The sequence below is a fragment of the Castor canadensis genome, chromosome 4 (genome assembly GCF_047511655.1).
Source record: "Castor canadensis chromosome 4, mCasCan1.hap1v2, whole genome shotgun sequence".
Taxonomy (NCBI): domain Eukaryota; kingdom Metazoa; phylum Chordata; class Mammalia; order Rodentia; family Castoridae; genus Castor; species Castor canadensis.
Genome location: NC_133389.1, coordinates 108,890,170 through 108,910,111, shown reverse-complemented (window position 1 = coordinate 108,910,111; position 19,942 = coordinate 108,890,170). Strand labels below are relative to the sequence as shown.

At 32.3% G+C, this 19,942-nt stretch overlaps 1 protein-coding gene across 3 annotated transcripts in view; it reads right to left on the bottom strand.

Moving 5' to 3' along the window:
• Galnt13 (polypeptide N-acetylgalactosaminyltransferase 13) overlaps positions 1-19,942 on the bottom strand; it is a 522,920-nt gene that overhangs the window by 396,215 nt on the left and 106,763 nt on the right. The window contains exon 2 of one of the 3 annotated variants that reach the window (XM_074070811.1): positions 15,971-16,017. The exons of the other annotated variants lie outside the window; for them this stretch is intronic. The gene's annotated coding sequence lies outside the window, so the exon portion shown is untranslated. The remainder of the gene's footprint in view (positions 1-15,970; positions 16,018-19,942) is intronic. 3 annotated transcript variants of the gene reach the window in all.

The window sequence follows — 19,942 nt, the reverse complement described above, 5'->3', positions numbered from 1 at the left end:
TCTAAATGCTATTAAAATCATAATTAATAATACAATAATACAATCACAAATAGGAGAATTTTTCATTTCTGAATAAATCCTACACAAATATTTTTGTGCAAATATTTCAAAGGTGAAAAATGTAAAGACTTTTTATGTCCTATTGTATCTTTTCTCTGCTCTCCCTTCCACTTCGGTCCCAGATCTGAATTCTGAGATCCCACTTATCTGCTCCATTATGCAAATGATGACTTTATTTGGGGTTATCTCTTACTGTGTCTCTATTGAACAAACAGTCCAGGGCAATGACTATTGTGTTCACTTTAGTTTCCTTAGCATTTAAAGTAAGTACTCTGTAAATAATGATGTTAAGCAACTCAGAAGACACGCAAAAACTCCATGTATATTTTTACACTGTGCCAATCTACCAATGTTTCAAAAAAAATAGGCTTTCTTCCTTTGTTTTCTTTACTTTTAGGCAGCCAGACAATAAGAAAGCTATTATTAGCACTTATGAGTTATGGAAACTCAATCTAAGACAAAATGATATGTGAATATGTTTTACTCCAAGTACATGATTGATTTTTCAAATTTTCATATGGACATGATAATATCTTTATTGTGTTATGACACTGTTTATAACCCTTGAAACATCAGGAAAAAATATTAGAATTTGTAACATACTCAGGAAACCTAGACCATGATGATTTAAGCACAGACACATTTAAGAGATAAACAAAAATTAAGCAATTGTTACCTGCACCAAATATAGGTTTGATTTCAAACTTCATTCATCTAATAATAGCTCTACTTACTATCAATAACTTTAGGTATAAAAGATAGAAGAAACAGTGAAAATTAATTCATGTGCAAGAATAAAAACTCAAGTTCTTTAAGAACTATAAAACAATGAATCTGAAGCCATCCAAACAGTTGAATTAACCATATAATCTATCATTTACATTCTAAGATGGGCTAATCAATATTTTCACATAGATTAAAAATGTAAAGATGGCATTAAGATATGTACATGATAAATAAGATAAACTTAGTTTTCCAACAATACTGAAATGACAATAAGTAAATAAAATGCATAATGAACTGTTTCTTTTTTAATGTAATGAGAGCATTTTTTAGAGAATGTCAAACTCAAGAGAATCATGTTGACTTTTGGCCATGATGCGTTCTAGTTATCTATTATGCAGAAAAACAAACTTTTTTCTGTTGTCTTTTCAACTAGACAATATACAAAATGCATATCTCTAAATAACAGGAGAACATCACCTTAACTCAAGTTTCTTAAGTTTCACCTTTATGGGGGGATCAGTAATTCTGACATGATAAAAAGCCTATCACAGTATTATAACTCCAAAGATAAAAAATCTTATGAGTTTATTTAACAATAAAATTTAGATTTCAGTTGACTGTCTTTGCCTGAGAAATAGCCAATCTTGACCCTATAAACAGATCTAATTATGCAGAAAGCTGCAGAATAACCATTAGATCATACACTACCACCTTTGCTCTGGGTAGGTCACAAGCCTTTAAAAGCCCTACTTAAAAATATAATATTTTTGATGAGGATGAATTTCAAACTCTGTTGTGAAAGCATATAATTTAACAAGATGCTTGCCAATGTGAACAGGGGCTTGCCTTTGTGTTGTCTCTGTAGCTAGCTCCTTGTTTTTAAAAGTTAACCTTCTTGAGTCTAATCAGAATATTCTAGTTGCATAGAACAGTATTCCTCCTCCCATGTATAGGGCTTCATTCCCTAAAACTGTGGCTCTAAAATACTTCCTCGAATTAGTCATTCCCATTCTTATAGAAGAAACGTAATGCAATCTTATAACTATCTGCTAATCCCTAACCATTGTAATGACTATATATTTGTTTTATCTCTTAAAAAGTGCAGCCACTCTGGAAAACAATATGGAAGCTTCTTTAAAAACTAAGCATAGACCTGTCATATGATCCAGCAATTCCACTCCTAGGAAATTCCCAAAGGAATGTGACTCAGGTTACTCCAGAGGCACCTGAACACCCATGTTTATTGTAGTGCTATTCACAACAGCCAAGTTATGGAAACAGCCAAAATGCTCCACTACTGACAAATGGATTAAGAAAATGTGGTATTTATACACAATGGAATTTTACTCAGCCGTGAAGACGAATAAAATCTTATCATTCACAAGTAAATGGATGGAACTGGAGAACATTATCCTGAGCGAGGTTAGCCAGGATCAGAAGACCAAAAATCATATGTTCTCCCTCATATGCGGACTTTAGATCTAGGGCAAAGGCAGCAATGTTGTTGGACTTGGTTCACACGCTAAGGGGAGAACACATACAGGAGGAATAGGGATAGGTAGGAAACCCAAAACTTGAAAGTGTCTGATGTCCCCACTGCAGAGGAGCTAATACAGAAACCTTAAAGCAACAGAGATCAATATGAAAAAGTGACCGGAAAGTAGTGAAGAAGTCAGGTGGAGATGAATTAATTTGAGTTTTAACACACCCAAATTGCATGAAAGCAATGCTAAGAATCTCTCTGTAGAGCTATCCTTATCTCAACTAGCAAAAACCTTTTGTCTTTTTTATTATTGCTTATGTCTTCTCTTCAACAAAATTGGAGAAAAGGACAGAACAGGTTCTGCCTGGAAGTGAGAGGGGTGGGGAAGAGAGGGAGGGGGCAAGGAGCAGGGAGGAGAAATGGCCCAAACAATGTATGGACATATGAATATATGAATAAAGAGAAAAAAAAAGCTCATGTTGCAAAAGATGTGATATGTTCAAATTTCTGTGAATGTTACAGTCACAAAAGAAATACTAGATGACTAATGGACTAATCACACTTCCATAAAAAGACATTGCATTTATTTCAATCTGTAGACAAGTGCAATTCCATAAGTAATACTGGTTCAATTAAAAAAATGGAGGGTCTGTGTGTTAGAAAACATGGCTCAATAGGAAGAACCTCTGCTGTGGTAGACCCATCAAAGGTATGATTTTTATCTTCTCTTAGAGACAACTTTTGCTTCAAAGTGATAGCTGTGTCTATAAAAGTACAGCAGCAAAATAAACAATGATGTGGAAAAAATTCCTGCTTGCAAGGGAAATCGTAAGCAAATAAATCATTGTGCAGGATTTAGTGAATCAGAGAGCTACGATTCTTGATCAAACCTTCACTTAACTTTGCCTAAAGAGAATAATTTGTCATACATGTACTGAGTTATAACAGAAATTCTTTTACTTCCAACAAAATTATTTCCACATCATATTTTACCAATATAACTAGACACTGAATAAATTACATAACTGACTAAAATCATACAAAACAAAGACCATTTTTAAGGTGAGTTCATAACTTATAATTTTTTGGATATTTTTGATGGGTACAGTTTTCATATCACAAGGTTTTCTGTGAAGAAATTCTACCAACAATTTTATTGCCAACTTGATTGGTTTTTTTACCCCTTGTATGTAAGCACTGCTCTGTTGATGCTAACATACATTCTCCAAGGGATGTTATGAATGAATGCAAAAGGCACCCATGCTCCTGTCTACATAAAGGGAGTCAGTAAGGAAAGAGAGTTATCAATTTTGTGAATATTTGTATAGAAAAAGACAAATTTGAAAATATCATATCTCCATACAGGATTTATACCTTAATTTTTAAAATGAGAGCATGTATTCTCCTATTTAATATATTTTTATTAAGTAAAATGAAATATTCATAAAGAAATCTTTGATATTCTAGAATAAGTCATCAATTGGCAGTAACTCCTATCGTGGAGTTTATATTTCTTTTATCATTCTTCTATCTTTGTTCCTCATATGAGTAATAGCAGAGGCAAAGAATGTCACTTCAGAGCTTGAAAATAAAAATGGGTTATTTTAAATTCACAACACACTTGTTCAAAAAGCATTCTGGAAAACATAAAGGAAAAAGTGGCATAGAGAACATGCTGAGAGAAAAAATTACAAAGAAGAAAACCAAGAAAAAGAACTGAACATGTAACATACTAATGAAACAATTGTATGTGGAAAACATCCAATCAGCATTATACCATGTCAAAAAATAAATATTAATAGTGAATTCATTTGCAAAAACTGATTAAAAGTGAGTATTTATATAAAAATGGTGCTTTATCTTTGTATGCAAAAGCAAAAAAGGAAAATATTGTCAAGTATTAAAAAAGGCAAAATAAATACAGTTCTTCAGACAAAAAAGTGATAAAAGGAGAAAGAGAAGTATCAAAAATCTGGTATTTTGTGTTTACTTGTACGTACCATAATAAGAAAGTCTACCATTCTATTAAATGTGTTTGTGGCTGCCCCAAAACACAGTAGGACAGATGCACTCAGTTTTTGAAAGAAAACAGAAATTAGGCAAAGAAAAAACAAAAGGCCATATAACAATAGATAACATCTGTTCCCATTGCAAACAACTCTGCACATTGGTCTTTCATCCATTGTCAGTCCAGATTCAAACTATAAATTTCTTTAAATCCCATTTCATTAAAATCTAAAGAATAAAACAATTCTGAAATTCATTTGAAAGGTAAGTGTTCATTACCATTACTGACCAATAATGTTTGGTTTTTTTAAAAAAAAACTTTTTTGGTATTTTTCTTCCTAGAAGTTTAAGACACTATTGTTTAATCTTCTGTTTTTCAATATAATCCAAATGTATTGTTCCCGATTTTTACACATGGAAAATGAAAGGCATTTTTTAAAAAGACTGAATCAAGACCATGAATGTTTTATGTCAAAAAAGTCTTAAAATCCATTTAATATTATTAGCATTTTTAAAGGATAGGTCAAGACAAAAAGGGGGGGAATAGAAAAGTGAATGGAAAGAATTAGAGGAAAAGGGAAAAGAGGGAAGATTTATTGAGCACCAATTTTTGCTGTGCAACATATTGTTTCCTCATGTAATGTTAATGATCCTAAATTATTGATTCTGATCAACTTCAATTAACTTAAGAAATCTATTTGACCAGTCCATAGAGAACAGTATTAAAATAGAATATTCTTTCTTCAGAATCAGTGGTCTTTTTTATTATATGCTACCTTTCTTATCTTTTTTTGTATGTGCAGACATAATTTTTACTTATTTATTTTATTGTTGTACTGGAGGTACAATGTGACATTTGCAAAAGTTCTTACAATATATTATAGTTGAGAAAGCCTTGGTCTGTAGTTCTGCTGAATTCCTATCAAACCACATCAGCTGTGGGAAATTTCTAAGATGTCTAGAAGAAAAGCGACAACTGAAAAATAATCTATTCTGGGACTAACTGTGAACAGAGTTGTGTCCAATCATTCAATAATCACTCACTGAGCACCAGCATCCAAAAGTTGTATGCTGGGTCCTATGGAAAAGTAAATAGCATGATAAGGAACCCAAAGTTCATTTTCTCTGCTGGAGAAGAAGAATTAATAAGCTCAATTGTCTTTTTATCTTACTTAAATCAAGGAGGTGAGAAAAATAGAAAATGAAATATTTTTAGTGAGAAAATACAAAAACATTCTGCAGAACTTATAAAAGACAACAACTTTAAATGAGGTGATTAAGAAAGCACATGATTTGGTTATTCTTAGAATCATAGTCAAAGTGAAGCATGCAGATGTGAGGACAAGCCGTTTTACATAAAATGGAAAGAGCAGAGGGCAGGAAAAAATACCTAGTGGGTTAAAACACGAGTGTCTGGAGATGTTGTGATAGATGACCCTGAATGTAGACTGAGATCAGATATGTTATATGTTTTCTTTCACAAACATTTCTCTAATACCTACTATAAAACAGGCACAATAGTAACTCTTAACAATATTTGTCATCAATATGGCACAAAAAGTGTCTGCTCACATGGAGGTGAAAATTTAAAGACTTAGAAATTTGGATTTATTAAGGAAATAAAAGCTTTTAATGAAGACTTTTGAAAAGTCAGGCTGGATTTGAAGAGATGAAATGAATAACATGAGCAGAGGAATATTAATATAATCATAGCAGCAAGAAAAATTAAAAATATTTTGTCTTGCACTCTGACTTTGTTAATAAGTGTGAATTTAAGTTGTTTATTTTGGTTAAAATTTATAATTAGTTTGGGTAGTTGTGACTATTCTAGAAGTTACACTAACAGAAAAATACAACTAATTATTCAAAACAATAGGATTAGAATTTTATTAATCTTTTTCAAACATTTTTTTCTTAAAGCATTTTCTTCTACAATATGAGAGAGTACAGTGAAAAAAAACTTGAGAGAATACAGCAAACTGTAGAAAGCTTGAGAATAGTGAATTGAACTTGCCTTTGTAAAATCCAGGTCTGGAGAAGTGGTTCAAGTGGTAAGAGTGCCTGCCTAGCAAGCATGAGGCCATGAGTTTGAACCCCAGTGCCAAAAAATAACAAGGGAAAGGGGAAAAAATCCTTTGCCTAGCACTTTCACAAAAATGGGATGGCAGAGTGGCTTCTCCTTCCAGACAAGGATGACTGTCTAGGAAGCACAGGCCCTGAGTCCAAACTCCAGTAACACAAAAATAAATAAATAAATAAAAATTAAAAAATAGAAAATTCCATCTAGTTTTATCCTCTTACTTGTGACATAATTTAAAGGAAAAAAAATGGATATCATAAAACCCCTATCCTCAAGTACACTGTTATAAAAGTAAAATTGGTTATTTTCTGTGTTGAATTGATAAATTCATCTTAGAATTCTTAGTAATACATAGTCTAAAATATTTTTCTCATTTATATAATCCTCCCAGAAAACAGATTCTATGTCCCATCAGAATAATCTCTATTTTGTGTTGATGTAATCACATTCTTTGATAAATAAAAGTATAAAATTTAAAAAGGCAAAAAAATACAGTGTTTTCTAAAGAAAAATCATTTCTAAGTAGACTTTGAAAAGTTTAGAATTAGGACAGGGCAGTACACTGAAGAAAATGTTTTCTAAATAGACAGTCACATGTTTACTTAAAAACAGTATGTGCTTGACATGCTGGAGTGAAATTCATGACATGTTCACATAGAAAAGAAAGTATCTATAGATCTCAATGGCATTCTTCTTCCACCTAACCGTAGTTGTATTAATGAGCAGGTATAATGTATTTAGAAAGAAAAGAAGTGAAATAGATTCTTTCACTTGACTTGAACCCTGATGAATAATTAATTTTAAAGGTTTATACTTCAAGGAGTTAACTTTCTCCACCTGCTTCTTGTAGTAATTGAGAATAAAACGAGTGAAACTTAGCAAGTTAAACTCCATAGAACAGGACATTCTGCACTTTTGACATCTTGGCATTATCTTTTGATTTCCACTAAGACAACCACGAATCCTCAAGATGATAGGATGGATATTGTTACTGACAGTTAAAACTGTTGCTGGCACTTATCTAAACTCCATCACTCAGGATGACACCATGCTCTCAAAGTTTCTAACAAGACATCCTCTTTTTGAGTGTATAATGTACTGTGTCCTGGGAGGGTGAGGCCTTGAATTGTGTCTGTGCTGTGAAACAGACAAAATAGTCAGCTTTGCTTCCTGAAACAAATGTGATGTGATTTGTTTGTATCTGCTCAACAATCTATTGATACTTCTTTTTAGTATAGTACCACATAAGGACACAATATGCCTGAAGTGAAGAGCAATTGATTTTGAAGATGACAAAAGTGTAGACAAAAAGCAAAAAATTATTTAAAATTTGCACCGTACTTATTTTATAAAGAAAAATAAATGTATGTGTGTGTGTAAGTATGCATTTGTGCAAACATATACACATGTTGGGTTAAAACAACAGAAAGCTATACTGTTCTTTGGGTATTCCACCTTCCCTGATACCTAACTATTAAAATGTGGATTTATTTTTCAGTATCATTTCCTCCTTAAATTTGCTATTATCAACATCAAATGAAACATCTTCTGGGTTTTCATTAAAAAGAAAAAGAAAGGAAATAGAAGGGAAGGGAAAAAAAGAAAGGAAGGGAGGGAGGGAAGGAGGGAGAGAGAGAGCAAAAGAAGGAAGGAAGGAAGGAAGGAAAGAAGGGGAAAAAAAGAAAAAGAAAACTGGATAGCAGTATTTACTCATCATCCAAAACTTTTGGTAGCCTTTATCAACTTAACAGGGACTCCACAATGGAAAATTACACATCATATTAAGGAACCACAAGTTCATTTTCTCACTAACAAAAGAGATAAAAGCTTGTCCAGTAGAGAATTTGATGTACCTTTAGAGCTTGGGTAAAGGAGTCAGAGAAAGCAGGATAAAGTATTACTTCTAAAACTTTCGGCTTCATTTACTGAGCCCTCCCTTCTTCACCACAGGCTCACTTTTCCCACTATTAAAATAGTGATGTTAGTAATTAATTTGCATAACCCTATTATTACAAAACTTTAAAGATATCATGTCAAAGAAAACTATATACATATTAATCACTATTACTGAAAAAATATTAAACCTAATTTTAAATGATGTATTTAAAACAAAATATAAACACAAAAATTAACCAAATAAATATAATTGGACATTTAATATAATTGAGGGTGGAAGATACATTTAATTAGAAATGTATTCTCATTTTGGAAAGACTGGTTGGTATTAATCAAAGAGAAAAGATATCCAACAAAATAAAAACAAAAGAATTAAAACTAATGTTCACACTGGCAAAAGCTATAATATATTATATTCAAAGTGGCAATGCATAAAATTCCTAGATATTGAAATGAATAAAAAGCAATTTATTCTTTTTTCCTAGATATTGAAAATGAATGAAAAGCAACTTACTCATTTCTAGCATGTCACCTTGCTGGTAAAGTTGTGTGAAAACCTGCTTTTTGCGTGAAAACATGATGTGGTAACTATTAACTATTAAACTGTTAAAAATTCCATTATGCTCTTAAGTTATATTAATTCTAGTATTTAGTGGAGATAGTCAGCTAGATTTTATCCGTCATATGGGGTGTATCACCTGAATTCTGGATCCATTTGATCCAGAAAAGTCACTTGAGTTTTTCATTGTAGTATAAATATCTCTATATAGCCACACTATGATAAATATATTTAAATTGTATGTAGATATTTTATATATGTATATATTTTTAATTAACTACTTTTTCCACAGATCCACAACATATACTTTTCAACCTGAACCACATGGACCAGTATATCAGTGACAAAGTACTGAAACTTCCAAGAAAATAAAAGAGCTGGGTGCTGGTGGCTCACACATGTAATCCTAGCAACTCAGGAGGCAGAGATCAAGAGGACTGTGGTTTGAAACCAGTCCAGGCAATAGTTCACAAGACCCAATCTTGAAAAAACTCTTCACGAAAAAGGGCTGGTGGAGTGGCTCAAAGTGTTGGCCCTGAGTTCAAGCCCCAGTACCAGAAGAAAAAAAAAAAAAACAGGAATGGTCAGTACCTGATGGGCACTAATCACTTTGATGGATTACAAAGAAATGACAGAGATAATTTTATCATTATACCTTGAGATTTGTGCAAGCATACTAGTTTTTAAATCTTTCTTCTGATTTCTTGAACCACAGCAAGTTTCATCTAATATCCTACTTTAAAAAGACTGTATATATCCACATGTACTTGACTTCATGTATTTAAGTGGCAAAACTACCTCTTCAATATTTAATATTTTTTAAGGTGCTTCATCATTCTATACATTTAGTTGTGAAATATGGCAGCTTAGTTTAAAGAGTAATGTTATCTCTCTCCTACTCCCAATTCTACTTTAGACAAACCATTAGAGCCTTGAGAAATAAGGGAGTAATTACTTCCTTTGCTGATAATATTCGAGCTACCTCTAACAAAGACAGGAGTAACTTGTTTCATCAAATACATATTTTCATGAAAATGCATGTGATCAATTTTAAGTCAATTTTAAGTCCTCTTTATGCATTATTTTATAGAATTAGACCTATCAGTGTATTTTAACCTTGTAACACAATGATAGAAATTATGGATTACATTTCAGCTGACCTCTTTTAATCAAATTTTAATCATATTGCAAATGCCAAAACTACCACTCAAACTAAGTCTAGAATATGGTAGGGTTCGCTTCAGAAGCAGAAATGAAACATACCGTTTCCATTTGTAAATGAAATATTTTTCAGTGTTCTAAACTGAGGACAATTTAGAACCCTAGAGCACATTTAGCAATGTCAGGAACTGTTGTGATTATCACAACTTGGGGTTTGTGTTTACTGCTGGCATCTACTGGGTAGTCATCAGTTGCTGAAAACCCTACATGCATAGGATAGCTCTCATTACAAATAATTACTCAGTCCAAATAGTTAATAGTGCTTAGGATGAAAACTCTTATCTTGAATAATATCATAATAATGTTCTAACAGTAACAATATTAACCCAAGATGACTTTTCATACTACAAAGCAACAGGATACAGGAAAATAATGATAAATGCCCCCTCCCAGATGTAGGGAGGGAGCATTTACCATGAATCATGTGCTTGGTTATCATTAGCATGCTGTGAGTAGAACACAACTATCATTATTCCTGTTATACAGATGAAGAAAATGAGACTTCAATTAAATTGTTTTATTCATTGCAACCCAGCTTCCAATAGGCTGAGCCAAGATTCAAAGCATAGCCCCCACGCTGTACTTCAAATCTTGATTAGGTCACTATGTTGACTTCATGTTGATCAGAAAAGCTACTGCTTTTTTTTTTTTTTGTCCTGAGGCAAGGTCTCACTAGGTATCGCAGACTGTCCTGGAACTTGCTATGTAATCTAGACTGGCTTTGAACTTTCAATCCTCCTGCTTCAGCCTCTATGGTGCTAGAATTATAGGCATGAGCCACAGAAACATCAGAAAGAAAAGCTGCTTTCTATAGAAGTTTTTTTTTAAAGCATCAAATTTAATAAGAGCTACAAAACCCCCCAGTGATTAGTGTCTACTGGAAAATTTCATTCTAGAAGATCAATAAAAGTTCAAGTACACAGCAGATGTCACTAAATCATTATTTATTCATTTACTGAGATTCTCATTCCAACTCTAGCAAATGTACTCAAAATGTCCAGAAAAATGAAAAAATTAACTCAGAGAAAATATAACACTGACAAGAAAATGAGAATAAAATGCACTTAGCTTTGATATAATGTTACAAATGCAAAAGCAAGTAAGGACAAGAGAAGGGACCATCAAGTTATGAAAAGTCTTACATTTTAAGTGTAGCAAAGATAAGCTGCATGTTACAAAAAATTCACTCATGGAAGTACAAGCTTATTGAGTGGAAAGTGTTACAAATTGGTTTTCCATGACTGTCCTAACAAAACAGCAGAGACTAAGTGGCTTAAACAACAGACATTTATTTCCGTGTCCAGTATAGTATAGTATACTATACATAGTATACTACACATACTATAGTATGTGTAGGACATGCTTGTCTCCATCTACTCCCAAAGCGAAAATACTTGCCACTACAGCTGTTGGACTACTCAGCAGGTCAGCAGAAACAAAGAGAAAGACAAGAGTCTGGCAGCACAGAATAAAAAGAATCAAATGGAGGGGAGACTGAAGCAAGGATCACAGAAAAGCTTTTTCCTAGAAACCCAGATAACTGGAGACAAGATGAGATGTGGCGCGAAAATGGCAAAATGCATTTTGTAAGTATTACTGAATCACTGGTACAATTACTGGTCTGTAATATGAGTGTACATTTCATTCCTACCCTTGCTCTCATACCATGGCTATTATGTGCTTCTATCTCTTCAAGTCACAGCAACCAAACTCATGTTTAGAATGTAGCAAAGCCCTCCTATTATACTCTACCCTGATTAGTCTTTAAACGCCAAATGAAATTTAGTGTGATTTCATTTCCTTTTGTAAATGCTGCTTCAGTTAAAAGTATGCCATCTCTTACTTTCATCCATAATTTGGTTTCACCCACTGATCTCTGATAAGTCATTATACATTTGCCCCAGTAGTCATCAAGTAAAGGTATTCCTGTCTCCTCATCATTGTAAGAGCATGACACCTGTTGGCCCAAGAATGCCTTTTTATACCTTGTCTTCTAAGGACCAGGTAAAGTTCAGTCCATTCCCATATTATGGTTTCCAAATTGAGTCATATTCTTGGTGACAGATGACTATCTACCCTCTAGATATTTCGTTATGTATCTCCCAGTTACATCAGATTAAACATGACTCACTTTGCTTTATCTCCTCCAAAAAAGGTGCTCTGACCCCAATTTTCACTTATGAGTTCAGTTACCTAAGACAGACATAAGAATTATCTCCCGTTTTTCTTTCCCTTCACTCTACCTGCATCCAGTCATTACTAAATCCTACTGAATTGATTTCTTAAGTCTCTAAAACTATCTCTACCTTTCCCTTTCCCTTGTTATTCATGATTTCCCACCCAGCTTACTGCACTTGTGTCCTAATTCCCTTCTTTGTCCTCCTGTCCTTAAAAAAACATGTACCAAACTACAGTTCTACATTGGGCTGATCAAAGTCCATCCTGACTTAGCCCTTGGAAGAGTGATCAGCCTCTATGAAAGTCATTCTCAAGACAGCAATGCCACCCTGCAATGTGACTGAGATGGAATACTCACAACTTTTACACAAGGAGGGCTTCTACCTGAATTGCTCTTTCTCCCTTTACCCTTCTGATAAGTTTCTGAACATATTTAGGCAGTTCAGATTCCACTTTGATGATTCATTCTCTGACTTAATAAGGCAGACTTGTTCACGTCATCCTCAAAATCCGACAGTATTTTTTACAAACTTTTTTGATGCTATTTCTTGTGTAACATTCCTGTCAATAATCTGAGAGCTTTTGAAGGTTTGGGTCACGCATTTTTTTTAATCCACAAATTCCCAGCAAATTCCAGTGTAATTATTCTATTGAGATGTTTAATAGATGTGTGGTGATCATTAAACAGGTATCTATCAACAAACAAGGATAGACACTGTAATGTATGAATAGTACCATATTCATCACAAGTGTTAAGTAACATAAAATACACTATTTTTTTCATATATGTAAGAGAAATTAAGATGTTTTCCTAAAACTCTTTGCATTACTTAACTTCTGACCCTTAATATTGGTAAGCCTTGGAATTTTATGATTTATATCTAAAATGAATAGGTATAAGTTAATACTTCTAACAATGCCTTTTTTCATAATCAATGAATTGCTACTTATGGCACATGTCTTGTGGAATATTCTACACAGAAAGAAAATATAAAACTACTTAATGTTATGGAAAATTAGTACTTGGCTAAATAACATCCATTAAGTCATTGAATAACTAGATTGTAACTAATTCAATAAAATGGAAATCAGTATTTTGCTATTTTCAATATTCCTGTTGTAAAGATTATATATCATCATACACTGTTACTTCTGCCTAATTATTCCTTGAAAATAAAAATTTAGAATATTAGAATGCAATGTGATGAAAAACGCTTACTTTGAAAATAGTAAATAAAAACCATTTAAGTTTTTTAAGTGGTTAGTTTTAATTGATATAAAGTTGTGCTATACTTGAAGGTATTTAAAGTTTCAACCTACAGATAAATGATAACATTATGCTTTAGAAGAGTTGCTCCATCCAGCTTCCCTAGAACGTTAACCAGTTTTTGAATTATTTTCCTTCTTGTAAATCATAGTCCAAGACATAGTTCATTTACATATTTGTGAAGGTAGCTTTCATTTTTCATACTCTTGAGTTTGTTCTCTCTATGAAATTAACATATTTGTTAATTTCACACATATTGGTGGTTCTTACTTTTATGTCATGGGCCTTCAGCTTTTGTTATACAAATCTGTCACATTCTCCCCACTTGTTTATTAATAGACATCATCTTTTATTTTCAAAATTTAATTCATGTCAGAAGCCCTACAGAGCCCTTTACAGTCAACTAAACCCATCTATTCCCTTTTATGTATCTGCAGATTCTGTGTTTGGGATGATGCTTTTGACATATATAAGTTTCAGTGCTCCTTTCTTTTTCTTTCTGGTAGTACAGGGTTTGAACTCAGGGCCTCATGCTTGCAAGCCAGGTGCTCTACCACTGGAGCCAAGCCAAGCTCTTAAACTGATGTTTTGAAAGGAGAGCTAGACTTTTTATCTCCTGTGAAGGAGGGATAGTCAATAAATAAATTAACTTAATTACACATTTATTATTTAATCAGACCCATTCTGTATTGTTTATACACTAGATTGATTTTACCCATTTGATAAACTTTTTTACTATCTTTTTGTGATTTTATAAGGCCTATGAGCCTATAAATAAGTGACTAGCAAATAATTATTGATTTAATTATTTCATGCAGATATTATTTTTACACACAGTAGGTATATGCATGTGTGTCTGTATAACATTCATACAGAAAAGGTGAGAGAAGAGATTTTGGAAATATTTAAGTTCAAAGTAACCAAATAATAACACAGTGCAAAGACTCTAGGCATCACAGTCTCTTCTACTCTTTTCCTTTACTTATATGTTTTTCTCATTATCTATTTTGCTTTCTTTTATTAGCTAATAATACAGAACATGGTGCTTTGTATGTTCTGAGTCCAGCAACTCCATCACTTTTCTCTCTATCAAGTGCCACTAGAGTTTATCCACACCAGGGTTTCATTTTCCTAAAAGACCCTGCTGTTACCACTACAGGGTCACTGCAAGTGATACTCTTACAAATTTTACATGGTTCATTCAAAACAGTCAAGTTTTAGCTAAAATGAAACTTCATTAGGATGCTTTTGATTTCCTAAATCATGGAAAGGCTTTATTCTGCTAACTGGTCAATGTCATCCCACTGTCTTTATAGCACTTACAATTCTTATGACTTACCCAGTTGGTCACTGTCTTCACACCAGACTAAGATTAAGAGAGTATTCCTAGGAGCAAGTACTGTCTCTCATACACAGTAGACACAAATAAATATCAGATAAATGAGTGAAGTTTCCTTATCTCTGCTTCCATGACACAAGTATTTTTAATATCCTTTCATGCATTTAGCCAATAAATATTTAATGAAAGTCAAGTATATGTTGGGCATAATTCCAAAAAAGAAATTAACAAAATTAAAATGATATTGGTTATCATACAACCGACAATTCATCTGGAAAAGATAGAAAAATAATTCATAGGTAATAACAAAAAGTTAGATATTATTGTGCACTTTAAATATTATTATAATAGCAGTTGGGAGAGTGTTTTGGATTGGGTGGTCAGGAAACTCTTCCCCAAAGAAGTAAGATTTAAGTTGTGACCAAAAAATAAAACTCAAATGATAATTGTCATAGCATGCTACCTTCAATAAAAGAGGGTGTTACCTGTCTTCCTCATTGACTGAAATACATTTCTTTTAAAGTAGGGATTAAATTCTCATACTTAAACTTATGAGCAGCATGAAAAGTATTCAACACATGCACTATTTCTAAGGTGATTGCAAAATACTTATAAAAATGTATGATTATTTCTACTTGAGTTCTTCTCTAATGCTCTTTCTAACTAACAAAATCTTGATCTTAGACCTTCTCTTAAGAGCTGTATAGTTGATAAATTGCATTCATGGAGTTTACATATTTAATATAAAGACATAATTATTATATGAAGAGTATCACTTAGGATTTTTATAAGTCAGTTATAAAACATTCCATCATTTTGAATATTAGATCCAATTCCATTCAATAAGTTTACTATACCTCGTTTATGTGAGGCAGAAAGAAATCAGGGAAAAAAACAAATATTAAATCATGATGTTTATAAGCATGAAAAGTACTAACTAAAATCCATACTGTAAGGTATGAGGTTTGATGGAAACACAGTGTAGGCTACATTCAAATTTGAAAAGTTGTTTAAGGTACAGAACATAAGAAAATACACAGACATATCTCCTAGAGCTTTATAGAAATTTATAATCCAAGGGAAAATCTATCAGGATGTTGTTTAACTCAACAAATAAAGTATTTCTTGATAAATTAACCAAGTATTTTACCTACTCTGAATTTTTCCTTCTCTCTCTCTGCAGATATACTTTCTTAGAAATCTGGAAAACAAAAAAATATTGGTTGATTTGTGAATAGACACAAATTCTGGCAACATACAATTTTAGACATAGCCTTATGATGGGGGAAGAATCAACCATAGGCTCAGTTTGTTTACAGCTGACATGTAAAGATTTCTCAGAGACAACAGGGACAAAGGATAAAATCTATATTTGAAGTAAATATCCATTTTAAAGCTCATCACCAGTATCATAATGATTTTGAAAGACATTAGATATTTATATTAGCAAAACAATATATAAATTACATTTTATATCATAAAATGTAATGTGAAAAGGATAAGTCAGGCTGAAAGAGTTCAGAACTTCTCATTGGTCAATAAGTTTTATGACTGGCTAGATAATCTACATAAATTAATGCCTGGCACACTTCTTTTCTTGGGTGTAAATTTAACATCATGTTTTGATTGATTCTGTCCTAATATTTGTCCAGAAAGAAAATCAGAGAACATCTTCTAAGATAAAAGTGTACAATTGGAAAGCAAAGAAAAATTTGCATTTTCTAAATCTATCAAGAGATTATTCCCTCTTTAAAAAAAAAAGGAGAGAGAAAAAGCCAGATTTCTCAGAAAGAAAGACCTAAAAGTAAAACTATACTTTTTCTAAAACAATAAGCAAAATAACATAGTCTAAAAATGTCAAGAGAGTTCCCAATTTAAGATATCTTGGGTAAATTCTATTCAGCCACAGAAGAAGAAACCACATTTTACGTGACCTTTCACAAGCTCTGAAATCTATAAAATGATTTTTCTATGAAAGAACAAAATAACCACTGAATTTACAATACCAGTCCATCTGAAACGTGTGGTTTAGCTTATAATTTTGTACTATTCTTTATGAACAGTCAAACCAATCCAATATAATCCTGTGCCTTACCTGCAGTTCTAAGTTTTTATATGGAACAGCTTTTTTTCCTACGGATGAAGTTGCATATCAGTTCTTTCTATAAAACAGATGTTCTCTTTAAAAGTACCACATGGTACTCTATAGAGGATCTGAGCATCTTGTGAATAATAACGAACAGATTTGATACAGAAAGCAAAAAAGAAAATACTTAGGCCTTGATTTATAATAAAAGTGTTTTACCTTTAATTATTTTTCCTATAATTCATTGATTAAATCATTTATCTGTTCAGTTCAATAACTACCTTAAGAGTGAAATATTTCCAGTTAACCATTCTGATACATTTAATAACCAGGAAGGCTATTCTCCTTGACTAAGCAATATCATTAAAGTAAATTTAAAATAGTAGCAAATAATAACCAATTGCTTTGTGTCAAGCATCATTCAAAGAATTTAAATGTGCTACCTCATTAATTCTCATAACAACTCCAAGAGTTATTAAACATTACTTCATAGATGAGGATAATGAAACACAGTGCTTAAAAATCTACCCAAGTTCATGCAACTGATCCGTAATAGAAGAAAAAAATGGAAGAAAAATAATACTTCTCAGACACTGTACCTTTATTCATTAACTTATATTGCCTCTCAATAGAAATATTTGTTATGTGAAGCATATTCTTCTTAATACACTAAAATGTCAATGCTTAAGAGGCATTCAAATGATGCCTTAGATTTAAATATATTTGGCTTAGTTTTTAAAAGACCACAAAATAAATTTCATGTTTGAAAATTTCATATTTTACTTATGTATATCCTGGACATTGAGCTTTCTCCACCTCCAAAAATTCATATGTCTGCAAATGTACATATACGTGTGTCTGTATCTTTATTCAGCATTAGACAATGACTCATTTAAGTCATATCTCACTTGACTCTGTATATCCAACTCACACCAAGAGTTTTACGGACATGTAGTGAGCATTGAAGGAATGATTATTTAATAAATAAGTATGTGAATGAGTTAACAGTAGATGTGCTGTTCTGTAAAGTGATCTAAAAATTGTATTTCATATACATGAAAAGCTAGAAGCAAGCTATAGATAGTAGTAAGTAATTAAATCTGAAATTTGTATAGCACCTCAGAGTTTAATAATTTATTATGCATGCACAAATGCACACAAATCATTTAATATTCAAAACACCATATGAAACTACATTGCCATCTGCAATAAGAAAGGACATTTCATAAAAGGCCCAGTGAAAGCAATGTATTTAGGAACTGGCAGAATCACTAGTCAGACCCATGTTTCCTGACTCTTAAATTGGGCCATTTCCCATTACATATACTTCCCAAGAACAGATTATACCTTAATTCGGATTCATTATGTTGACGATTGCAGTAAAGAATGAACATATGGTGCCTCAAATCACCTTAGATACCTTATAAAAATAACTTCCATACATTTTCAACTACAAAATGTTAATAAAATAGTTAATCCTCATTTCAAAAAATACACAAGAAACTTTATTAGACACCTTCACAAAATAAATATTCTAGAATGTGATTCCAAAAATTTGCTGCACATTAGGGCTATCTGGGGAAATTTTTAAAAAAATCTTTACATCAGATTTGCACACAATAAATTTTAATTAGAATTCTGTAAAACTCAACAAGTATTTCCAATGGGAGCCAAATGTGTGGATTTTAATTCTGAGATGTCCTGGTTCTTAGTGTTTTGTGCCCATATTGTACTAGAAGGCAGATGTTTGTTAATGTTGTAGAAAGGAAAGAACAGCACATGATGGTATAAAGAAAAATGAAAAGAAGAAATTGTGTGAAAAATACACTTGTCTACATGTACACACACACATATGCTCACTCCCATACTGACACACAGGTGACTAAATATGTATCTTAAAAAATATACTTCCTTGCCATTATTTGTGCATACCACATGGATCAATAAAAAGCCAAGGCCAATTTACACTTTATGAATACAAACTTAGATGAATAAACTGCTTATGGTGAAACAATTATTCTCTCAGAAGCTTTTCTTTTGTCATCATTCAATAAATTTTGTATAACTTAAACAGCATTTAGTATGGCCATATCTGCAATGCAGAAAGTGTGGTTAACATTCTGGGCAATTAGAATGTATCAAGTATCTAAAGGGATCAATTTTGCTATTTTCAGAAGAGAGAGATAAGTTTAAACAAAGGAGGTATAATATGAAATAGTCTCACTTTATGGTTGAAAATTTTAGGGATATCACTGTCACTATAACAGTATTTCTTAGTCTATCAAACCGGAACAAAAATTTAATTTGCTTAATAAATAAGTCATTATAACAGATACACTTATATATGCTTATGGATAAATAATTTATTATTAATAGGGACAAATTATAAATACTAGCACAACAAAAATCATCAAAAAGTCAGTACATAATAGAAATCTAGGTTTGTAAGTCTATAAACAAGCAAAAATTTATTTGACATCTACAATGTTGGGCAAAGAAGTAGATATTCCTTTCAAAGAGTATTATCTCTTCTTCACCCCCCATGACTGAATGTTCAATCCATATTTATAATATAATAATACGAAAAATTTGAAAAACATGTTCAAAGTATATAGTACAGATTTGGTAAAGTATTCCTTAGAAAATATTTTTCACTCCTGGGCATCTACCCAAAGGAATATAAGACAGGAGGATACAATAGAGACACCTGTATAACAGTGTTCACTACAGCACTATTCACAATAGCCAAGCTCTGGAAACAACCCAGCCCAACAAGTGATGAATGGATCAAGAAGATGTGGTATTACTCAGCCATAAGGAATAATGACATGTGGTTTGAAAGTGGATGAAACTGGAAGACATCATATTAAGTGAAGTAAACCAGGCTCAGAAACACAAAGGACACGTGTTTTCTCTCATATGTGGAAGATAGATACAAAAGATAAACATACACACAAAACCAAAAAGATCATATACAAACTCAGATGTAGAACATGTTTGTCACATGGAACTACTCTATGGAACTCGGGGAAAGAGGGAA